The sequence below is a fragment of the Beta vulgaris genome, chromosome 4 (assembly GCF_026745355.1).
Source record: "Beta vulgaris subsp. vulgaris cultivar EL10 chromosome 4, EL10.2, whole genome shotgun sequence".
Classification (NCBI taxonomy): domain Eukaryota; kingdom Viridiplantae; phylum Streptophyta; class Magnoliopsida; order Caryophyllales; family Amaranthaceae; genus Beta; species Beta vulgaris.
Genome location: NC_079205.1, coordinates 36477650 through 36500294, shown reverse-complemented (window position 1 = coordinate 36500294; position 22645 = coordinate 36477650).

Below are 22645 nucleotides of genomic sequence, written 5' to 3'. Positions count from 1 at the left end.
GAAATCGTGTGTATTTTCTTTAATTTTGGAGTATATGATAGATTATTTTTGAGTTTGTAATAAATTAGCAATCTTAGTTATGCATTAGATTTTGGTTTATAGTTATGATATTTCTTATCTCAAATTTGGTACTTTTGTATTTTGATTAAGTATAATTGCAATTTAGAATTAATTGTTGTCATTTAATTTTCTAGAATTGTCTTTGAGTTGGTTGTTGAGATGAAGAAGTGTTTGAAAGAGTTTCATCAATTTGACAAGCATGCTTGGCGTTGGTGATTTTATACTCTCGATCTAAGTTATGTGGGAGTTTTGTATACGGAGTTTTGTGTTTGAGACGCATCGGTACATAGTTATAGAACATGTCCGTTTTCTGGGTTGCCTACAATGGGTAGTGTTGTGACTCTAAGTCAATGTTATTTTCATGATGATAAACACATGTTATTTTGATGATGATAAACGATTTGTACCATAACTTGTATGAGTGTAATAGTGATCTAAGAAAGTCATGAAGACTGGACATTCGTGAAAGATTGAAGAACTTGAAGATATGGAAGCTTAGATTTTCTTATACTCTTAATGATGTAATGTAAAGTATTTGAACCTTGTGCTAAAATTAGAAATATGAAATTTGAATGGTTATTTATTTTCTTAGAGTTAAGAAAACAGGTAAGCATATTAATTTCATATATCTATATAAAAAAGGAATCTTATTTTCGAAATTAAGATATTAAAGAAAATATTTTTAGGGTTTTTCTACGTTATACCCTTGTGTGTCTTCAATTTCTACGTATTACCCCAACTTTTAAAAAATTCTACACGGTACCCTCAACCTTACCTTTTTTAATGCACGATGCCCAAACTGCTGATTACATTAATTTCATTTATTTTTTTAAATTTATTGGAACTAATTTAACTTATACATAGTTTAACCTTTAGAAGGTTATTCACTAATTGAATTCGTTCTACCAGAATATAAAAAATAGACGAAATTAATGATGTATAATCAGTGGTAGGGGCATTGTTCGTTGAAAAATGTAAGTTTAAGGGTACTGTGTGGAATTTTGAAAATCTTAGGGTACAACGTAGAAATTGAAAAAATACAAGGGTATAACGTAGAAAAACCCAATAATGTAAGTTTTTATTTTCTTGGGTCATTTTTTTTTGTAAAATTCTAGATGTTGTTCATATATGCAAAAGCTTTTTCTTTATTTTTGGTCAATAAAAAGTAGTTACCCACTTCCCCTTTGAAGTAGGCTTGACAAAGATCTAGAAATGGATTTTTCTTAAAAACCTTTGGTGAAGTAGGCTTAACAAAGACCTAGAAATGGATTTTCCTTAAAAACCTTTGTTTACTAATTTGCTGCCCTTTGCTCCTTTGTGTACATTGATTTTGTACGTGTTGATCATATATTTGTTCTAGGGTTTTTATATGCATGTCTGGAAGTCTCCATCTGGACTGAATTATATGAACATATATTTAGCTTTGTTGTACACTCATTTGTTTCCCTTCAACATTGTGTACATCGGTTTTGTGATGTTGTCCATGTGTTTGTTCCTTTGTTTGATGGTTGTTAGTTTAGGGCCATGAATTCTATGAACATTCCGCAATATTGCTATGTACATTACTTATATTCTCTTTGCTCATTTGATTTAGCCACTACTGCCAAGAAAAAACTTAAATTTGTTGAGACCAGGTAATTAATGCACTTGTCCAATTGTTTTATTCCTATTGACCATTTGTATTCATTTTATGTTCATTTCCTAATAACCTCTAATGATCACCTCAGTGGCCGTTGGTGAAGATGAGAAGGAAGTTCAAAAGAGATATCAAACCAGCTTATGTCTAGTTCTTATATATTTATGTTCATTCCCACATATTCCATGTTCCTTGTATTTACTCAAATGATCATTTTCAGCAATACTACAGAGAAGGACCCCCAAACAAAGAAGAAACAAGAGCTGGTTCAAAGGAGGTAATGTGTTTATGTCCATCGGCTAACATTCACATTTTATTATATGTACCCTTTATGTTCATTCAAATTTAAAGTGTGAAAATGGAGATATAAAAGTTGTTCACTGGGTTTATATTGATGTTCATTGGTAACTTGTAATTTTCCATTTCGTTCTATCAGTTTTATTGTGCTTGTTTTCCTTTTGTTCTTTTACATCAACCTTCTGTCCATTACATGTATCCTTTATGTTCATTCAAAATTTTCGAGTGTCAAAGTGGTCATATATAATCTGTTCATTGGATTAATATCGATGTTCATTGGTAAACAATAATTGTACATTTAGTTATATAAGTTTGATGATGCTTCTTTTCCATTTGTTATTTGAAATAAAGCTTTTATCCATTATATGTATCCCTTAGGTTCATTTAAATATAAGGTCATGAAAATGGTCATATATAGTCAACTTTATCTTTTGTTCATTGCAATCAAACTAGTGTTCATTTTTTTTCAATCCTTGTGACCATTTGTCTTATTATGCAGTTCATTACCCTAACCACTAATGACCACCTCAATGGCCCAGCTGAAAAGGGTGCTGCTTAGAAGAGAAGGAAGCCCCCCTTGTAAAAAACAAAAAGAAGCTAGTTGAGAGCATGTAGTGCCTTTATGTCCATTAGTTAAGAATCAACCTCATGTTCACATGTTTTATTATGATGTTCATTACCCTAACCACTAATGATCATCTCAATGGTGTTGCCGAAAAAGCCGCTCCTGAGGAAGAGAAAGAAGCTGATGAGAGATAGAAATAATGCCTAGAATTGTTATGCCCATTTGTAATTTCCACATGTTCATTGTGTTGACTTTAATGACCATTTGCAGCAGTTCTACAAAAAAAGCTCCTTGGATTTCTACAAAAAAAAAAACAAAATCTATTTCAGAGCAGGTAATGCGTTTATGTCCATTGGCTAAGACTCACAATTCATTATATGTATCCTTTATGTTCATTCATATTTAAGGTGTGAATATAGTGACATATAATCTGTTCATTGGGTTTATATCAATGTTCATTGGTAGCTAGTAATTGTCCATTTCGTTCTATCAGTTTAGTTGTGCTTTGTTTTTCTTTTGTTCTTCTAAATCAAGCATTTGTCCATTATATGTATCTTTTATATTCATTCAATATTTAATAGTGTAAAAAATGGCCATATATAATCTGTTCATTGGGTTTATAATAATGTTCATTGGTAAAATAGAAGTTGTCCATTTAGTTATATTAGTTTAATTATGCTTGTTTTCCTTTCGTTCTTTGAAATCAAGCTTTTGTCCATTATATGTATCGTTTATGTTCATTCAAAGTCAAGGTCATGGAAATGGTCATATATAGTATGCTTTTTCTTTTGTTCATTGCAATCAAGCTAGTGTCCAGTGTTTTCAATCTTTGTGACCATTGGTTTTATTATGTTGTTGATTACCTTAACCATTAATGACCATCTCAGTGGCCATGCTAAAAAAGCCACGGCTGAAGAAGAGAATGAAGCTGATGATGAGAGGTATAAATAACGCTTAATTTATGAGAGGGGGGGGGATACATTTTGACAATCTCTGACTTTTTTTCATTTTGAACAGTTTGACAAGATCAAGGAGCTCCGCATCCAATACTGTGCACACATCCTTACACATCAAAGGAACAAGCTTCATGGGATGGTCATTAATAATGACAAAAGAAGGGAGGAAAGAAAGAAGCAGACTTGGGATCCATCTAGCAGAGAGCTTCTAAGCAAACTCATACAAAACTGTTTAAATGAAATGTGTTAGCCCTATGATTAAGATATTCCATTTGTAAGAGCTTGCTTCTAGAATACTAAATTACATCTAAAAAAATTGGTTACATTTAACTTTAACGACACTATCAACGTTCGTTAAATTTTAATTGCTTGTTAATAACTAACTAGTTGATGAGTCGAACGATACACGGAGTTTTTGTGCGTTCAATTCATTAGTGGTACCAATTTCATGTGAGAATATGTCTATCTAAAAACAAAAAATAATTTAGTTTATTTATATCATGTATTTAAAAGTAGGAAAAATTGACAATAGAGGCCTGAACTTCAGGCGATAATTTTTAAAAGGTTTGAACTATTGATTAACCTGTGTAGGTCCCAACTTTAGGGGGTCTTAACTTTTAGCGGGCCTCGGTGACTTAAAACTGACGATTTTTTTTAAAAAAATCTCACCTAGTTCCTATTTCGATCCCTCAATTAACCTTCTGGTGTGACCCAAATTTTACAAGTTATGACCTATTAAGCTAGTTTGAAGTCACTAAGGCCCGCTAAAAGTTAATACCCCCTAAAGTTGGGACCTACACAAGTTAATCAATAGTTCACACCTTTTAAAAATTATCACCCAAAGTTGAGACCTCTATCGTCAATTTTTCCTTAAAAGTATTTTAAGATTTTTTGTCCATTTTCTAAATAAAAACAATTTCAGATCAATCATGGCTTCAATGTAGTTAGTTATACCTGGTTCCCAACTAAGACAATTGAAATGGTTTTGAAGTGTCAGGAATTGTCAAACTTTTTTGATCTTTGTGTCTTTCAGCATCGAAAAAAAGAAGGTAACTTTTGTGCTGATAAGTTGGTTGCGATAGGTGTGCAAAGGAGGAAAGAATCTCAGTGTTTTCAACAAGCGCCAAAGCAAATGGTATATAATTGTTGATCAAGTGGGTTTTTGTTTTGAAAGAGCTTCAAAGTTGAGAGAATATGATATCTTAGAAATTTGTTCCTCGATAAATAATCTTGTATGTCTATTACGTCATTGTATTCAATCAATTATAGTAAGAATATTATGTAAAGGTTATTCACATTGTACTAACAAGTAGTATTCTCAAAAAGATAATTTCCACATAGAAAATTTATATCCATATATTCTGTTGGTTGTGAATATTTCATTTACAATCTAGAAGAATTACGCTAAGAACATGTATGCATGTAAGGTAAACCATCAATTCTTGGAATTTATAACCTAACTAGTTGAAGTTGCTATTTGGGGGGGGGGCATGTACAAGGATAATTAGAGGTTTCCTTATCTCAGGGATAGACCACTAGTTGTGAGGATAAGTACAAAAACTAAAAGAATAGAAACAAACAAAAATACAAAAATACTAAAAAAATTAAACAAACTAAAAACTAAACATTAAATGCTAAAATACATGCTTCTCAGAGAAGCTTTAGAAGACTTCTAAGAGAAGCATAGGCGGTGGCGGTGGCGGTAGGAGATTGTTGGTGAATAACACTCAACCAGGGGTAACAGAATAGATTACCACCATCTTGGACTGGAAACTTCAAATCGATGTTGCATAGACGAATTCCTTGCCGCTGCAAAACAAGGGATTATTGATCCCCTTCGACGCCAGGGTGGTGAAACTCCACTAAGAACCAACAAAAATCGGCCTAGATGATAGGTAAGAGGCGGAGATCTTGAAAGATTTGGGTCGGAGATAAAGGACATAAAGCTTCATCCAAGAGGGACAGAGGCAGGAAGCACTGCTTTGAGGCATCTTCCATGGTCGGCTCCCAGGTTCATGGGTATCTTCCGAGTCGAATCTCCAAAAGAAGATTAAGAGCAGACGAAAAAGTGATGTTAATCTAGATCTGAGTTTCAAGAATTGATTTTCTTAATTGACAGGAAAATCAAATCACCATGAAAAAAGAAGAGTTTCTAGACATTTTGGTGGTGAAAGCACATGAGTGTGGCAGTGAGAAGGGCGGTGGAAGGAGCTCGGAAAAGGAAGGGGAAGGGATAGAGTTTTCTAGAGAGAGGAAGAGCCCTACTCTCTAGGCATTATTGTAGTCTTTAGTAGTTGAAGTTGTTATTCCTAACATCAAACTAATACAACAAAATCTTAAATTCTTAATTTACTATAAATATTATTAATGGTTTAAATAATTTTCACAACTATTTAAAATTCATTGTTTTGTTGTTGTATTTTATTTATTTCGTAAGATATTCGCATACAGAAAGTAGCTTAAGAGATATAGGAGATTGATTTATCATCAAAAAACCGGTATAATGAAATTATTTGGTTAGATTATTAAATATCACACTAGATACATCGCTACTAATTAGAGTTCATGTTTCTAAAATTTCATCAAAAAATGAGTGCAACGAAGCCATTAAAATCGAAATTTCTAACACAAAACCTATACAATAACGCGTTAAATTCTTAAGTTACTATCAATGTCATTAATGTGCTTTATAATGGTTTTAATTATTTCACAATTATTTAAGTTTCATTCTTTTTATTGTATTTGACTCATTTTGGCAAGATTTTCGCAAATAGAAAGTAGCTTGAGAAATATGAGGTTGATTTGTTAACATTTACAGATAAGTGCACACTTAATAACATAAAAATGGGTTTAATTATTTTTATTAGGTGTATCCGAGTTTAATTAATGAAACACTCTATGACGAATTATAAAAAAAAAACCGAGGAGAGAATGGTAATGGAATATAGAAAAAAGGAAAAACTTGGGCCCTCTTTGTAATTTTTTTTATAAGGTTTTTTTTTAGCATGAAGACATTTAGAAATCACTGTATGTTACTCTATCTTTTATATTTTTTAATCTTTATAAGTATAAATGGAGAAGGTATTTTATTTTGTACTCCCTCCGTTTCCTAAAGATCTTCCTTGTTACTGTTCCTACAGATACCAAGAAAGATCCATTTGTGTGGGGTGTGGGGTGGGTAAAGTAGGAGAGAGAATGGGGTTAAGATAAATAAACAAATAAAAAGGGGTTAAAGTAGGAGAGAGAAAGGGAGTAAAATTGAATTAATAATGTAATGGTGGACCATATGATATGGACATGAGAGGGTAAAAATGGAAATTTTTTTTTCCAAATAAGGAATAAAGTAAAAGAGGGAAGATCTTTTGGAAACGCACTTAAACGGAAAGAGGGAAGATCTTTAGGAAACGGAGGGAGTATTGATGTTGTAGTTTTTCACTTATGGTAGCCAAACTATTAATCTTAATTTTATGGATCAATTAAATGTATGTATTGTGTATAAAAATATGAGTATTTTATTAAACGAGTCACATTTGTTTATCTTTTACCCAAATGGATAATATACTACCCAATCTATTTTATTATACTAAATTAGTTAATTTACTTAAGTGTTGTGTAATACTCCAAATTTTAGGTAAATAATATTTAATTATTTATTTATCAGTTTGTACACCATGATTATAGAATAAATATCATAAAATGTACATTTTTTATCTTATAAGTTATTGACTTCAAAAGCATCCATTATCCATTAAATTTTGAATAAATATAATATTAAAAAAAAACTTTACCGTGCATTTTTACATAGATCCAAAAGTTGGATCTTCCAAATGATATTGACTGAATTTATTAAATGATTTTTCATACCTTTTTTCAATAAATTTTATCTTAATAAACTACTTTTTCATAAAACTTACCTATTACATTATTTTATAAATTAATATACGTTTGAATTTTATTTTGCAACCGAGATAAATTTTAAATGTTTTCTTTTGTATAGTCAATGATATAAATTTTTTATACAAAATTTTATAAAATAATATGTGATAGAAAGATTTATTACAAAATTAAAGTCATGTTTATTTTCTACTTGATGAGGAAAAAAGAAATAGGGTATTATTTTGAGTGTGGTAGTCATTTTCTATTTGAAAGATTTTGCTATTTTTTCGTAAATAAATTATCTTATTTATCGCAGAAAATTAATTCGAAATAACTAGAATTAATAGGTTACAACAACGGGTATGCAATGGATTTTGTAATATATATATATATATATATATATATATATATATATATATATATATATATATATTATATATATATAATAATATATATATATAATAATATATATATATATATATATATATATATTATATATATTATATATATATATATATATATATATATATAAAAAATAATGTACATTTACTAGATCAATCACATTGATCCTATGTACCAAAAATTTTCCGATATGAGACATATTGAATTGAAAAAACTATAAGGTAATAATAATTAGCTTTTATGTGCAAAGCTCCTAAGTCGAGTATTTTTATAGGTTGAAATATTTATAATAAAACTTTAATAATGTAATCTGTGTGACTCATATGGGTACAAAAATTTATACGAATGTTTCATTTTTTAATTAGACGTACTTATTTTTATAACACCAAATTTTCATATTTTATACAGATTATGACTCTAGTTAAATAAAATAAACTACATAAAAAAACAGTTACATGTGAAGCTAATGATGGAAACTCAAATTTACACATTGAATTGAAACTCACGCGTAATTGCTCACAAATAAGAATTGGCTTTCATAAGTTTTGACAAATTGCAAATATACTTTCCAAAATTGTTTTCTTTCAACAAAATAAAATCTAAAGGAAGTAATACTAAGTTATCCCTGCATTGGTCATATCCCATGAATAATTTTTAGAGACAAATATTGTTTCTCTAGCCAATTTCGTAACATTGGGGAAAAAGTTACCTAAGATAATTTCCTAGCTGTAAAAAAAAACGATAACTTGCTTAACAATCTTTCAAATCCTATTCCCTATCCAATTAGAACAATATTAGAAATTAGACTTGAGCACTCTTTTTAAAATTGTAATATACGTACTAGTATAAAAGACGACATTGGCTTGGTATTCTGACAAATGCAAATCAACAAACCTACAAACAATTTTCTAAACTAACGAGCAGACTAACTTTTTTTCTTCTGCATTCTTCACAAATTTACAAACATACAAACAATTTTCTAAATTGTCGAGCAGACTAACTTTTTTTTTTCTTCTGCATTCTTCAGTTAGTGACACGATGGTGCGCAAGGATTCAGTCGAGCTAATCAGTTGGGTACGTCCTTCTAGCGGGGTAATTAAAATAAATATCGATGCTAGTGTTAGAAGCAATGGTGTAATTGGTTTAGCAGTTATTGCTCTAGATAATAATGGTTCTTGGATAACCGGTCAATGTAGTCGGTATATTGGCGAGAAATTTGATAAACGTCGTGGAGCAGATACAGCAAAAGTCGTCTAGGCTGAACTAAAAGCTATTTTGATCGGTCTTTCGATAGCTCAGAAAAGTGACTTCCGCAGTGTGATACTTGAGTTAGATTCACAAATTTCTATTAACTTGATCAATCATGGCTCCAACGTAGTTAGATATAGCTGTTTCCCAACTGAGACAATTGAAATGGTTTTGAAGTGTCAGGAACCGTCAAACTTTTTTGATACTTGTGTCTTTCAGCATCAAAAAAGGGAATGCAACTTTTGTGCTGATAAGTTGGCCGCAATTGGTGCGAAAAGCAGCAAAGAGTCTCAGTGTTTACAACAAGCGCCAAAGCAAATTGTTGCTTATCTAATTGCTGATCAAGCGGGTTTTTGTTTTGAGAGAGGTTCAAAGTTAAGAGAATATGATATCTTAGAAATTTATGCGCGGATAGATAATCTTGTATGCTGATTACGTCATTGTATTCAATCAGTTATAATAAAGATATTATGCAAAGGTTGTTCACATTGTACTGAAAATAATATTCTCCAAAAATTTTCACATAAAGAATTTATATCCATATTCTGTTGGTTGTGAATATTTTCATTTACTAATTAGAAGAATTACGATTATAACATACATGTAATAAGGTAACCCTCAATTCATGGAAGTTATAACCTAACTAGTTTAGCCTTTGTTGTCTTGGCAAATAGTGATAGATAGATATACACATATATCTTTCTCGTGATTCAAATTCTTAGCCAAATTTTCTAGACCAATAACCAACAACTCTTATTAAATTATTAAAGATTATAGTCTCTATGTTAAGTTAGGTTAATTTTCCGGCATCCTTCTTATTCATCAATAGCATATATTTATACATAGAGTCCTACTTCATCAACGTTTAGGATTAACACACCTATTTCTAATCCTATTAGGATTAACACACCTAGTGTAAATTTACTATATCAATTGCATATATACTAATGTAACTAAATTTTTAGATATTCGATAACTTAAATTGACTAAGTTTTAAGATAATTATAATTAGTTTTTTCTTGGCGGTGCTCCAAGGGAGTAAAGTATTTTTATAGTTTTTTTTTTATAATAAAGCTTTAATTATATAACTAGTGCAACTCGCACGACAACAAATAACGATCTCAAAGTTTTTATTTCTTAACTATATACATTCATTTTTATATTAAAAAATTCCCGTGTTTTACGTGGGCCATGACTCTCGTCATTGTAATACTTTGAGTATTTAAGTGAGTGAAAAAAATCGTAGAGTATCTTTGTAATAAGGTATAAAAAAAAGGAAGAGAGAAAGAGAAGATTTCGAGTGAAGTCAAAAGTGCGTCACTAGTTCAGGGGGAACTCGGTGACTGGGAACAAGTTCCTAGAAGAACTGAGTGAGTTCCAGAAATAGGTTATATGAAGAATCATTTTAGCCTATTTTAATAAAAGAAGTATTGAGTCAAAATCTCTGTGATCAAGGTTTTTCTTCCTTTTGGGCCTAGAAAGTTTCCCTTGTAAGTTAAATTTGTGCGTCGAATCTCTCATTTCTTTCTAGTTATTTTAATTCCGTAAATAAGGTTAAAAAATCCCCACAACTATAATTCACTCCCTCTTCTAGTTGATCTAGTGTTTATACTAGAATAACAATACTCATGTCACTTGTTTTGATCAATCATAAAACAATGTGTATTTCTTATTTGCACAATAAGTAGAAGGTGGATGCGATACCACCTTCCTCTAGGTAGACACTAATCAAAACACAGCCCTCTTAGAACAAAACGCGCTTTTTTTTCACCTGGGTAGAATCGATGCACATGAAGCCCAGATCAATGTACACATATTTTTTTTAATAAAAAAACTGCACATGTCTTCTTTCTCTTCTGACAGTTTTTTTCAAACAATTTAAACTTTCCCCCTTTTGTCTAAACCTCCATTTCATTTCCCAAAGCCCCACATTTTTTTCTTTTTTATCTCTCTCAAAGAACCCCTCATCTTCTTCCACCTCCTCCCCCACTTTTAGTCATCAAAACCTAAAAATCTCCGCGCAATCCACTTCTTGAAGGGTTCAATAAAGCCATGGGCATTAGAAAGGAACTTGAATGTTTCAACAAAGCAAAAGAAGAAACATATCAACGGGATTTCAAGCCTATCGAGTTGAAAATTCTTCTTGCCCTCCAAATAATTGGGTTTTTCTACGTTATACCCTTGTGTGTCTTCAATTTCTACGTTTTACCCCAACTTTTAAAAAATTCTACACGGTACCCTCAACCTTACCTTTTTTAATGCACGATGCCCAAACTGTTGATTATATGTCATTAATATCATTTATTTTTTTAAATTTATTGGAACTAATTTAACTTATACATAGTTTAACCTTTAGAAGGTTATTCACTAATTACATTCGTTCTACCAGAATATAAAAAATAGACAAAATTAATGATGTATAATCAGTGGTAGGGGTATTGTTCGTTGAAAAATGTAAGTTTAAGGGTACTGTGTGGAATTTTGAAGATCTTGTGGTACAACGTAGAAATTGAAAAATATAAGGGTATAACGTAGAAAAACCCATGTTTTTAAAAACGATTTTATAAAAACAGATTTTAAAAAACAATTTTAGAAATATCGAGTTTAAAAATATTATGTAAAAATCGATTTTAAGAAAAAATATTTTATAAAAGAATTTCGAAAGCAAAAGGATTTTTAAGAGAAAGAAATAAGAAAAACTAGTTTGTGATAAACTATTTTGATAAAAAGGATTTCGAAATAAATGAGGAATATCAGATAAAAAGGAAATCAAATTGGATATCAAGATTATGGATAAACATTGATTTAAAAAAACTTATCTTTTTAAAATAAGGATAAAGATGAATAGGATAAAGTTTTTTTTTTCTTAAAAGAAAAGGTTTTATCCCTTAATCTTAGGAGTAAAAGATAATCATAACTTAGAGAAGGATTTTCAGTCAGAATATATGCTATAAAAGGGATTGAAAATTAGTTTCATAACTCATGTTTTCAGAGAGAGAAAATCGGAGATTTTAAGAGCTGAAAACAGTTTCCTAAGGCACAGAGCATAGCACAGTTCTAGTCAGGTTAGGAAACTAAATAACGTTTGTAATTGTCCTCTAATTTGCTTGAATAAGAAGCACGCTTTTGAGGGTCTTTTCTATCTGTAATTTCATCATTATAGAGAGTGGCAACACTTAGAGTTAAGTGTTGGGGAACACTACTAGGGTTAGTAGTGGGGGAATCTTATTGTATCAAGGGTTTGATATTTAAGGATTCAAATAATAAAAGAGTTTGGTTTGTGTGGACGTAGATCTCAGAGGTGAGATTGAACCATGTTATATCTTATGTTTGATCTTCAATTTTCACATTTTGTTACGTTTTAGTTTTCGCAAAATACGAATCAGAGATTTACGAGCGATTCGCACAGTGCCTGGCACAGTGCTATAACCAAGGTTTTGCGAAAATCGGTTAAATATCGTCACTCAATTCAAACCCACGCCCCTTCTTGAGTGTCACCTTGTTTTCCAACAAGTGGTATCAGAGCAGGCTATTCTCATAAGATTAATCTCTAGAGAATAGAAATCATGTATATGGAAGATGACTCTCGAGAAAGACACTCCAAGTGTCTAGTTTTCAATGGAAAAGACTATGGATGGTGGAAGGCTAGGATGAGGATCTACATCCAAGGATTGGACTATGAATGCTGGAAAATCAAAAAGGAAAGGGACCGATCCTTATCCAAACCAAAGATGCTGAAGGAGAGATGTTCGACAAAGATGAAGACGACTACAACTTAGTTGACTATGTAAAAGCCGAAAAAACTTCAAAGTTATGAGTATTCTCCAATATGGAATTGGACCTAATGAATACTCAAGGATCTTGGCTCGTACTACAACAAAAGAAATATGGGACACGCTGGAATTAGCCCACGAAGGTACGAATGAGGTAAACAATCTAGAATAGATTTGCTTGTCCAACAATATGAATTGTTTACTATGAATAAGGATGAATCTATCAAAGTGATGTTCACTATATTTACACAAGTCACTAATGAATTACGTTCTCTAGGCAAAACATATATACTTCTGAACATTTAGTGAGAAAGGTGTTAAGAAGTTTAACAAATCGATGGCTCCTAAAAATAACTGCTATTCAAGAAGCTAAAGATTTGTCTAAACTTTCACCAGAACAACTTATTGGATCATTATTGACTCATGAACTTGTCTTAGATTCTAAAACTAATGAACCAAAAAGTAAAGCTATAACCTTGAAAACTGAAATGGAAATTGAAAATAGTGATAGTGATGATGATATTGATTTTCGTACAAGGAGATTTAAAATTTTTCTCAAAAATAACAATCCTAGAAAAGATGAAAATTTCAAAGGTAAGAGCACTACCTCTAACTTTAAGAAAAGTGCTACTAATTCTGGTTGTTTCAAGTGTGGTGAGTACGATCACAGGATAAAGGAATGTCCCTTATGGTATGATGAGAAGCCTAAAGAAAGAAGGGAGCAATCCAAGAAAGAATTTAAAAAGCTATGATAGCTGCCGTTTGGGGAGATTCGGATTCTGATGAAGAACAGTCAGAGGCACAGTGCCATGAATCAAAATTATGTCTGAATATTGTACGGACATCACAAAGAACGGCAAAGTGCCAGGACGACTCGAGCTTGTGTTTAATGGCAAAAAGTTCGAACTCCCAAGATGAAATTGAAGACAATGAGGTAAGTCTTCTTTCTCTAAAACCTTCAATACATCTTCTATCAAAAAACAAACTTGTTACTTTGCTTGAAAATGTCATTGATGATTGTCAAGAAATGAATGATGATTTTTCAATCATGAAAAAAGAAGTGAAAATTTTAACTAAGCAAAAGATTGGGTTGGAACTTGAATATGAAGATCTGTTAAAAGACCATAAGATACTGATGAAAAAGAATGATGAACTTGAAAAAATTGTGAAGAGAAAGATGTTGACTTAAACGCACTAAGATACGAAAAGTTTCTCACTAAAGAAATTGTAACCACACAGTGTCATACACTGTGCTAGAAGTTGAAAATTCAAGTCTTGAAAAATAAATTGAATCGCTAAATCATGAATTAATCGAGTTAAAGAATCAAGACAAAGATCCAGAATTGTTCCACTCATGCTACCTCATAATGCTAAGTTAAGTGACGAACTTGATAGAGTGAAAAGAGAATTAGAAATTTCGAGAAAAAGAAATAGTGATCTAAATACTTATGTAGAATTCTTGGAATCACAATTGACTATTGCTCGAAAAATGTATGAAAAGTGGTCATATGGTCTAAAACCTCTCCATTATTTGTCTAGTACAAACAACAATCGAAACAAAACTGGTATAGGATATACAGGTCAGTAACACAGTGTACGACACAGTGCCAGAAATTTCGAAAGAGACTTTCGTAAAAGAAAACATGTTGATCTACCTGAATATTTTATTTGCAACTTTTGTTGAAAAAATGGACACCTTATGGATAACTGTAATATCAAGAAAAGGAGTTTTGCAAAAAATGTAAAGAACGTAAATCAAATATGGGTTAGAAAAGACTTGTTAGAAGCTCAACAAAAGACAAAGGGACCCAAGCAGATCTGGGTTCCTAAAACTAACAAGTGATCTTTTTGCAGCCAAACGTGAGAAGAAGCAGCCTATGGTATCTTTACAACGGCTACTTAAGACATATGACTAGTGATAGATCTCGATTCCTCTCACTAGTAGCCTACCATGGAGGGTGTGTTACATTTGGCGATAACAAAAAGAGATAAATATTTGGTATTTGAAACGTCGGCAAATCCCTAAGACACTCCATAGAGAATATGATGTTGGTAAGTGGTTTGAAAAATAATTTGTTAAGCATACCACAATTGTGTGGTCAAGGTGGTTATGTTGAATTTCATGCATGAATGTTTTACAAGATAACTCGTGGCTTTGGGATTAATTTCTGGAAATTAGTTGAGTATTATGAATGTTGTCCTCCTTTAAATATGTTAATTAGAGTGTTGATGCATGTCTTGGTGAAGCTTTGTGAGTAAAGGTCCACTTGATATAAAAAGGACTCCTAATGGTATAATGATGTTGTCCTAATGTCATGATCCTAAGTTGCCGAAATAATGAGCTATATGATCCTAAGTTGCCGAATTTTTGAGCTATGAAATGCAAATTCTTTCTCCTATAGCAAGCTTGATCTTTAGCCCAACACTAGTAGAATAAATGCTAATTGCTCCGGTTTTAGGCGCGCAGCAATTAAGGGGGCAGCAATAGGTAATAAAAATATTGCTGCGGTTTAAAACTGCATCAATATCTACAAATATTGCTGCGGTTTCTAGGCCAAACCGCAACAATATTTGTAAATATTATCTATTTGGCAGAAAGTATTGCTGCGGTTTTGGGCCAAAACTGCAGCAATATGTCAAACTATTGCTGCGGTTTTGGCCCAAAGCCGCAGCAATAGGTCCTGGTAACAAATTATTTTTCTTTTTTTTTTTTTTTTTTTTGCATTTTGCAGTCACATTTGAAAGATTAAAATCAGGCAACAAACCCATACACTATCCACCAATTCGCAAATGAACTTAAAATAAAATGACATATGAATCTCTAATATATAAAAATAAAAAAACTAGTTACATAAATAATACAAAAAAAATTAGAAAGTAAAATAAAAAAACAAGAATTACAACTAATACAGAAAAAATAATGAAAGCAAAAAATATATGAAAAAACAAGAAACTAAAAATAATAAAAAAAATCCTAAAATACTGAAAGAACACCAGCGACGAAGAGCCCCGAGTGTTGACGAAGAGCCACGTTTTGCCATGGTCGATGGATCCTAAATTTATTAAGTACGAACGAAGGAACGAGTGTTGACGAAAGAACAAACGAAGGAACGAGTGTTAACGAAAGAACGAACGAAGGATGAACGACCTAAAATTAGACGGCGTTTCTCGTTTCGCCATGGACAGTGGAGCCATGTCAGACGAAACCCACATGATTTGGACCGCGAAGATGGTGTTTCTCGTTTCGCCATGGTCGACGGTGTGTGAGAGGAGGGAGGGTGAACGACGAGAGGAGGGAGGCTGAAGGTTCGAACGACGAGAGGAGGGAGGCTGAAGGTTCGAACGACGAGAGGAGGGAGGCTGAAGGTTCGAACGACGAGAGGAGGGAGGCTGAAGGTTCGAATGGCGAGAGGAGGGAGGGTGGACGGCGAGAGGGTCCGGTGACTGACGATGGCGAGAGGAGGGAGGGTGAGAACTGAGAAGCGGCTGTGTGAGAGAAGTAGTGAGGACTGAGGAAATAACAAAACCCTAGTTATTAGTGAGGAGTTGGGCACGGTTTTATATTTTTTTTAAATAATTTTTGATGATATTGCTGCGGTTTTTCCAAGAACCGCAACAATATATTAAAATATTATTTTTTTTAATATTATTTTAATATATTGCTGCGGTTCTTGATGAAAACCGCAGCAATAGATTTAGTCAAAAAGTCAAATTTTTAAATTTTTTTCGATTAATATCATATTGCTGCGGTTTTTTACCGAAACCGCAGCAATATCTTTATTTTCTATTTTACCTTTTCTTTTGACGTGATATATTGCTGCGTATGGGTAAAACCGCAGCAATAAGCAATTATTCTACAAGTGCAATATTCTGATTTTCTATTTATCCATTTCCAATTTGCGCCTCATTATTTTGTTCTTTCATATGTCCTACCTTATCTTCATTTCGCTATTATTATCCTTCTTTTCTTCACACATTTATCCAAAGTTCAACAAGTGTTTTTAACCTTGATCATGGTATATGGAGCAAAGACATATTGATAAGATAGTGAAAGAAGAAGACGCATCAATTAAGGGGGAACATGAAAAGGTTGGAAGAAACACTAATGCGTGAAAAAATGAAAGCACTACTTCACACTGTACAAGGCACAGTGCCAAGAGATGTACCTAACAGAAAATGAGGTTCGAATTAACTTATTTTGCCTTTGATCTCTTATTGATTGACTCTAGTAATATTCTATGGTCTGACTCTCTTTTCTAAAAATTAAAAAAAAAAAAAAAGAAAGAAAAGGAAAAGAAAAGAAGAAGAAATGAGAGTAAGACACTTGTGTTGGATAAATCTTAGAGTTCAATTCACTGAAGAAAAAAAAACATTATCAAAGTTTTGAAGATCATCATTTTGGATTCCAGTATATCCGAAGATTAGTTATATTTGAAAGGGAATAGATTGTTCAGTGGCACAGTGACACACAGTGCCACAATGAAGAAAGTCTTATGATGTTTATTTGCGAAAGTTGAAAATATGAAAAAATGGTTTAAGCACTTGTTGAGCCAATTGCCATTTCAAATCTTCAAGCTTGCATTACCTATATTCATCATACATTCTTAGCTATCAACCATGATCCTTCATGATTATTTCTTACTTCATAAATTCGGATTGTGAGATGGATTATTTTTTTGCTTAATGACTTCGGATTGTGAGTTGGATTATGACATAGCTATCAACCACTTGTTGAGCCAATTGCCATTTCAAATCTTCAAGCTTGATACATTCTTAGCTATCAACCATGATCCTTCATGATTATTTCTTGCTTCATAAATTCATATTGTGAAATGGATTATTTTTTTGCTTAATGACTTTGGATTGTGAGATGGATTATGACATAGCACCAGCTCATTATTTTGATGACTATAATATCTCACTTTGACTTGCTAAACATGTTGATGCTCTCCTTTTTGATAATGTCAAAAGGGGGAAGATGGGTATATTACTTAGACTATTGAATGAAATTATCTTGGTTACCATGTTACTTGTGAAAGTATGTGAATGATATTATGTTACTTTTCCTAATGTGATTAATGGTGCATATTTTGAGGGGGAAGCATTATTTGTTTGTCATCATAAAAAAGGGGGAATTTGTTGTGACTCTAAGTCAATGTTATTTTGATGATGATGAATGATTTGTGCCATAACTTGTATGAGTCTAACAGTGATCTAAGAAAGTCATGAAGACTGGACATTTGTGAAAGATTGAAGAACTTGAAGATATGGAAGCTTAGATTTTGTTATACTCTTAGTTATGTAATGTAAAGTATTGGAACCTTGTGCTAAACTTTGTGCTAAAATTAGAAATGTGAAATTAGAATGATTATTTATTTTCTTAGAGTTAAGAAAATAGGTAAGCATATTAATTTCATATATCTATATAAAAAGGGAATCTTATTTTCGAATTAAGATATTAAAGAAATTTTTTTTAAAAAGGATTTTATAAAAGCATATTTTAAAAAAGAATTTCGAAAGCAAAAGGATTTTTAAGGAAAACTAGTTTGTGATAAACTATTTTGATTAAAAGGATTTCGAAATAAATGAGGAATATGAGATAAAAAGGAAATCAAATTGGTTATCAAGATTATGGATAAACAATGATTTAAAGAAAACTTATCTTTTTAAAATAAGGATAAAGATGAATAGGATAAAGTTTGTTTTCTTAAAAGAAAAGGTTTTATCCCTAATCTTGGGAGTAAAAGATAATCATAACTTAAAGAAGGATTTTCAATCATAATATATGCTATAAAAGGGATTGAAAATTAGTTTCATAACTCATGTTTTCAGAGAGAGAAAATCGAAGATTTTAAGAGATGAAAACAGTTTCCTAAGGCACGGAGCATAGCGCAGTTCTAGTCAAGTTAGGAAACTAAATAACGTTTGTAATTGTCCTCCAATTTGCTTGAATAAGAAGCACGCTTTTGAGGGTCTTTTCTTTCTATAATTTCATCATTATAGAGAGTGGCAACAATTAGAGTTAAGTGTTGGGGAGCACTATTAGGGTTAGTAGTGGGGGAATCTTATTGTATCAAGGGTTTGATATTTTAGGATTCAAATAATAAAAGAGTTTGGTTTATGTGGACGTAGATCTCAGAGGTGAGATTGAACCATATTATATCTTGTGTTTGATCTTGAATTTCACATTTTGTTACGTTTTATTTTTCGCAAAGTACGAATCAGAGATTTACGAGCGGTTCACACAGTGCCTGGCACAGTGCCATAACCAAGGTTTTGCAAAAATCGATTAGATTTCGTCACTCAATTCAAACCCCCCCCCCCCTTCTTGAGTGTCACATTGTTTCCAACAGGTAGGTTTATGGAATTTTGTTTAAGGTGGAGGTTCTATGGTTTTTGGGTGAGCATCACTTCTTGGTTCAAGGTGGAATTATTTTGTTTTGATCGGTTTCAGGTCAAGGTGGAGATTTGTTAAAGTTGATGCCTTGAAACTTCGTCAAATTCCGCGTTTCGCAGGCCCGCCCTATCGGGCGTTCGTCGCGAATTGTGAGAGGGCGAACATCTCCCGATGGGGCCCGAGACGTCAGCAGGTTTGAAGAATTGATCTCCCGATCGGGTGGTTGGGTTTTTATGCGGTTTTGAATTATTCCGTTTTGGTTTATCTTTTAGGGTTTTGTATGGAGTTCCTTATGTTATAAAAGGGATTCTTGGTGTTCTTTTTTTAATACACAACTTTTGAAACGATTTTAGCCGCTAGTATTATTATGACTCCTTGTATTATTCTCTCTGATTTTTCTCCATTATAGTGAAGAAGTTCCAATCCCCCACCTGTGGACGTAGGTCTAATTTGACTGAGCTACGTAAATCCTTGTGCTCTTTGTTTGTTCTTCATTGTTTTTCTCATCATTATTATTTCGTTGATTTTGTTCCGCACTAATCAAACTACAATACCCTCTTTTCTAACAGCCTATCAACTAACTTTAGTGGAAAACTACTAAAATCAATTAAAGCTTTATATATGCGGTCTGTTTTTGTTGGTTGATACATTTTGACTTTTGCACTATTTATATTGAACTTTGATTATATTTGTAAATTATGCTTAAAGAAAAATCATATAATCATAGAGTATCTTATTAGATCTGCACTACCAAGCATGTGTAAGGAAATAGGTGGGGGTGCTCAGAAAAAATCCAACCGTTGACTTGCCAACCTGCCCAAAAAAAAAAAACCATTAGTTTGTCTGATATTTGAAAATTTTAATGAATTAGGTACCGTACTCGAAAATAGAGAAAAGCGGTCAGCAGCTTATTTTTGTGAATTTTATCAACCAGGTATCTGTTTTTATTAAAAATCTAAACTAACTGCCTCGTTGCTGAGCCTGACCTATCTCATTCTTCCTCCGGCTGCTCAGTGCTGACACTCAATTTTTAGTTTGTTAGAGCACCATTACCCATGAGTGAAAATTAAGATCAAGTTGATGATTGAGAAAAAAGTGCTCTTAATTACAATTGCAAAAAAAATCATGAGGTGAATGGGAGTGATTGGGGAAAAAAATGAGTTGGGGTGAGTGAAATGATGATCAGGCGTGGGAGTGGGACCCACTGCCTGATCTGACGAAAAATAATTTTTTTTGGCTTTCCCCCAAAACGCGTCGTTTTGGCTTGGGGAAAGCCAAAAAAAATTGACTTTAGTTAGATTTCAAATGCATGTGTCAGATTTTCTGACGTGCGCGTCAGAATTTGACACTTGTCAAATTCTGACAGGTGAGAGAAATAATACAATTATAAATATTAAAAATGCAATATCTTACAAAATACAAAGTGGAAAAAATAAAAAAAAAATACCAATGGCTCTATTTTTCACAGATCTACAGTTAGAGACCCATTTTGTAACATTTTGGATAAATTTTTTTTTCTAGCTATTTACTAATTTTCTATAATTTTGCTTATTTTATACGAAATATGTTCCGCTTTTACACTTTTTTTAAAAAATAAACAATATTTTTGTACATTTAATTTAGTTAATGCTAATTATGAATTTATAAATTAATTTTTTTATCAATTAGTAATGAATATTTAATATTATTGAAAAGTAAATAATAAAAATATTATTAATGGTGATGGGGTGATGAGAGAGAAAAAGTAGTTGGGTGGGGTAAAAAAGTAGTTTTGTAGGTAAAAGTAGTTAAGATGATTGAAAAATACTAGTTCATGGTTAAGGAGAGGAGTGGAAAGATTGTGGGATGTTATTTTTTAGAGAGAGAAAGTTAGAAAGAGAGTGAGATGATTGAGTTTTCAATTGTAAGTAATGGTGCTCTTACACCATCAAACAACTGCCATAGTGAATTACTACTTCATCTACATATAACTTCTCTGCTTTTATACGATTGCTTGAGTAACCTGTTGCCATACTGCCATAGTATTAGTTGGCATAGTGCGTGGATTTTGCAGTACTACAAGCTACTGCATAATGAATTACTACTTCAACTACATACAACTTCTCTTATTTTATTTAATTAATTGAGTACTGGACATGTCATCCAATATCTAAAAGAGATAACTAAATCTTCTTCTTATGCCCTCTTTTAGCAGTCTCTTTTTTTTTTTTTTTTTGACATCGATATATCGTACAAAGGAGATTATAAAAACTTACAACAAACACTTTAAAACCTACACAGTATAATATTTCGTTGACACCAATACGCTAACCGACGGGCCTCGATGACTTGTGTTGGTGGTACTTGAAGCACAAAACACGACAAGAGACTATTTGCCATAGTGGCAATACTCTCTACAGTCCAGCGGGTAGTGATCTCACGCGTGCCGTGGGTGCGAAGAGCTTGAACTAAGGCGAGGGATGAAGTGAAAATCTTAATACGTTTGTGGCCCATGTCCCGAGCCCAAGATAACGCTCGAAGACAGGCCAAGACCTCCGTTTGAATGGTTGAAGCTGCATAGCAGTAAACGGCTTGTTGCATTATGGATCCGTGGTCCCCCGTTCTCCCTAGCCAAGCGATGCCACACCTATGGTCTCCTCGAAACTTGGTACCTGCAACATAAATTGTTAAAGAAAAGAGAGACGTAGGTTGTTGTCCGAGATGCACGCCTTGAAACCCAGTCGGCGAGCATGGATCAAGCGGGTTTCTCGTTAGATCATGCTGCTGTTGAACGTAATATAAATGTTATTGCATACTCTGCTGGTGTGTAATGCTGATAGATCGTTCTGTGGGTCGATGTTAATGAAAAACCTGCGAATTTCGCGACATCCATATTGTCCAAAGAGTTCCAATAAAGGTATAGATAGTAGAGTCGATAGAAGTAGCTTGATTATGGTAGTGTGAGATCCAGTATCGTAGCCAATCCCTAAAAGACATAGATTCGGTATTCGAATTGTCGCTGATGAGTTGGCTTGACCTCCACGCTTCCAAAGCCAAAGGGCAAAATTGAAATAAGTGTTGAGTAGATTCCTGATCATCAAGGCAAATATGGCATTCACTCGATAAACTTATACCCCGTTTATGTAAGTTAGAAGTAGTAGTGGCTAAGCCATTATGCTAGAGCTTCCATAAGAAAAGTCTCCATTTAGGCATGATGTTTAATCTCCAAATAATGCAAAAAAATTTTGAATCAAGTGGAGAGGTCATGCTACAGATTTCATGTTGTTGGTGTAGTAGAAAGTCATAGCCAGATTTGATAGAATATTCTCCAGATTTCGTAAACGACCAATAAACAAGATCTGGGCTTGCGAATCAGAGTGTAGTTCGATACTCTTAATACGCCTTGCTGTAGCTGGAACAAACAGAGATGTAATTCTCCGATCCTTTAATCCCGTC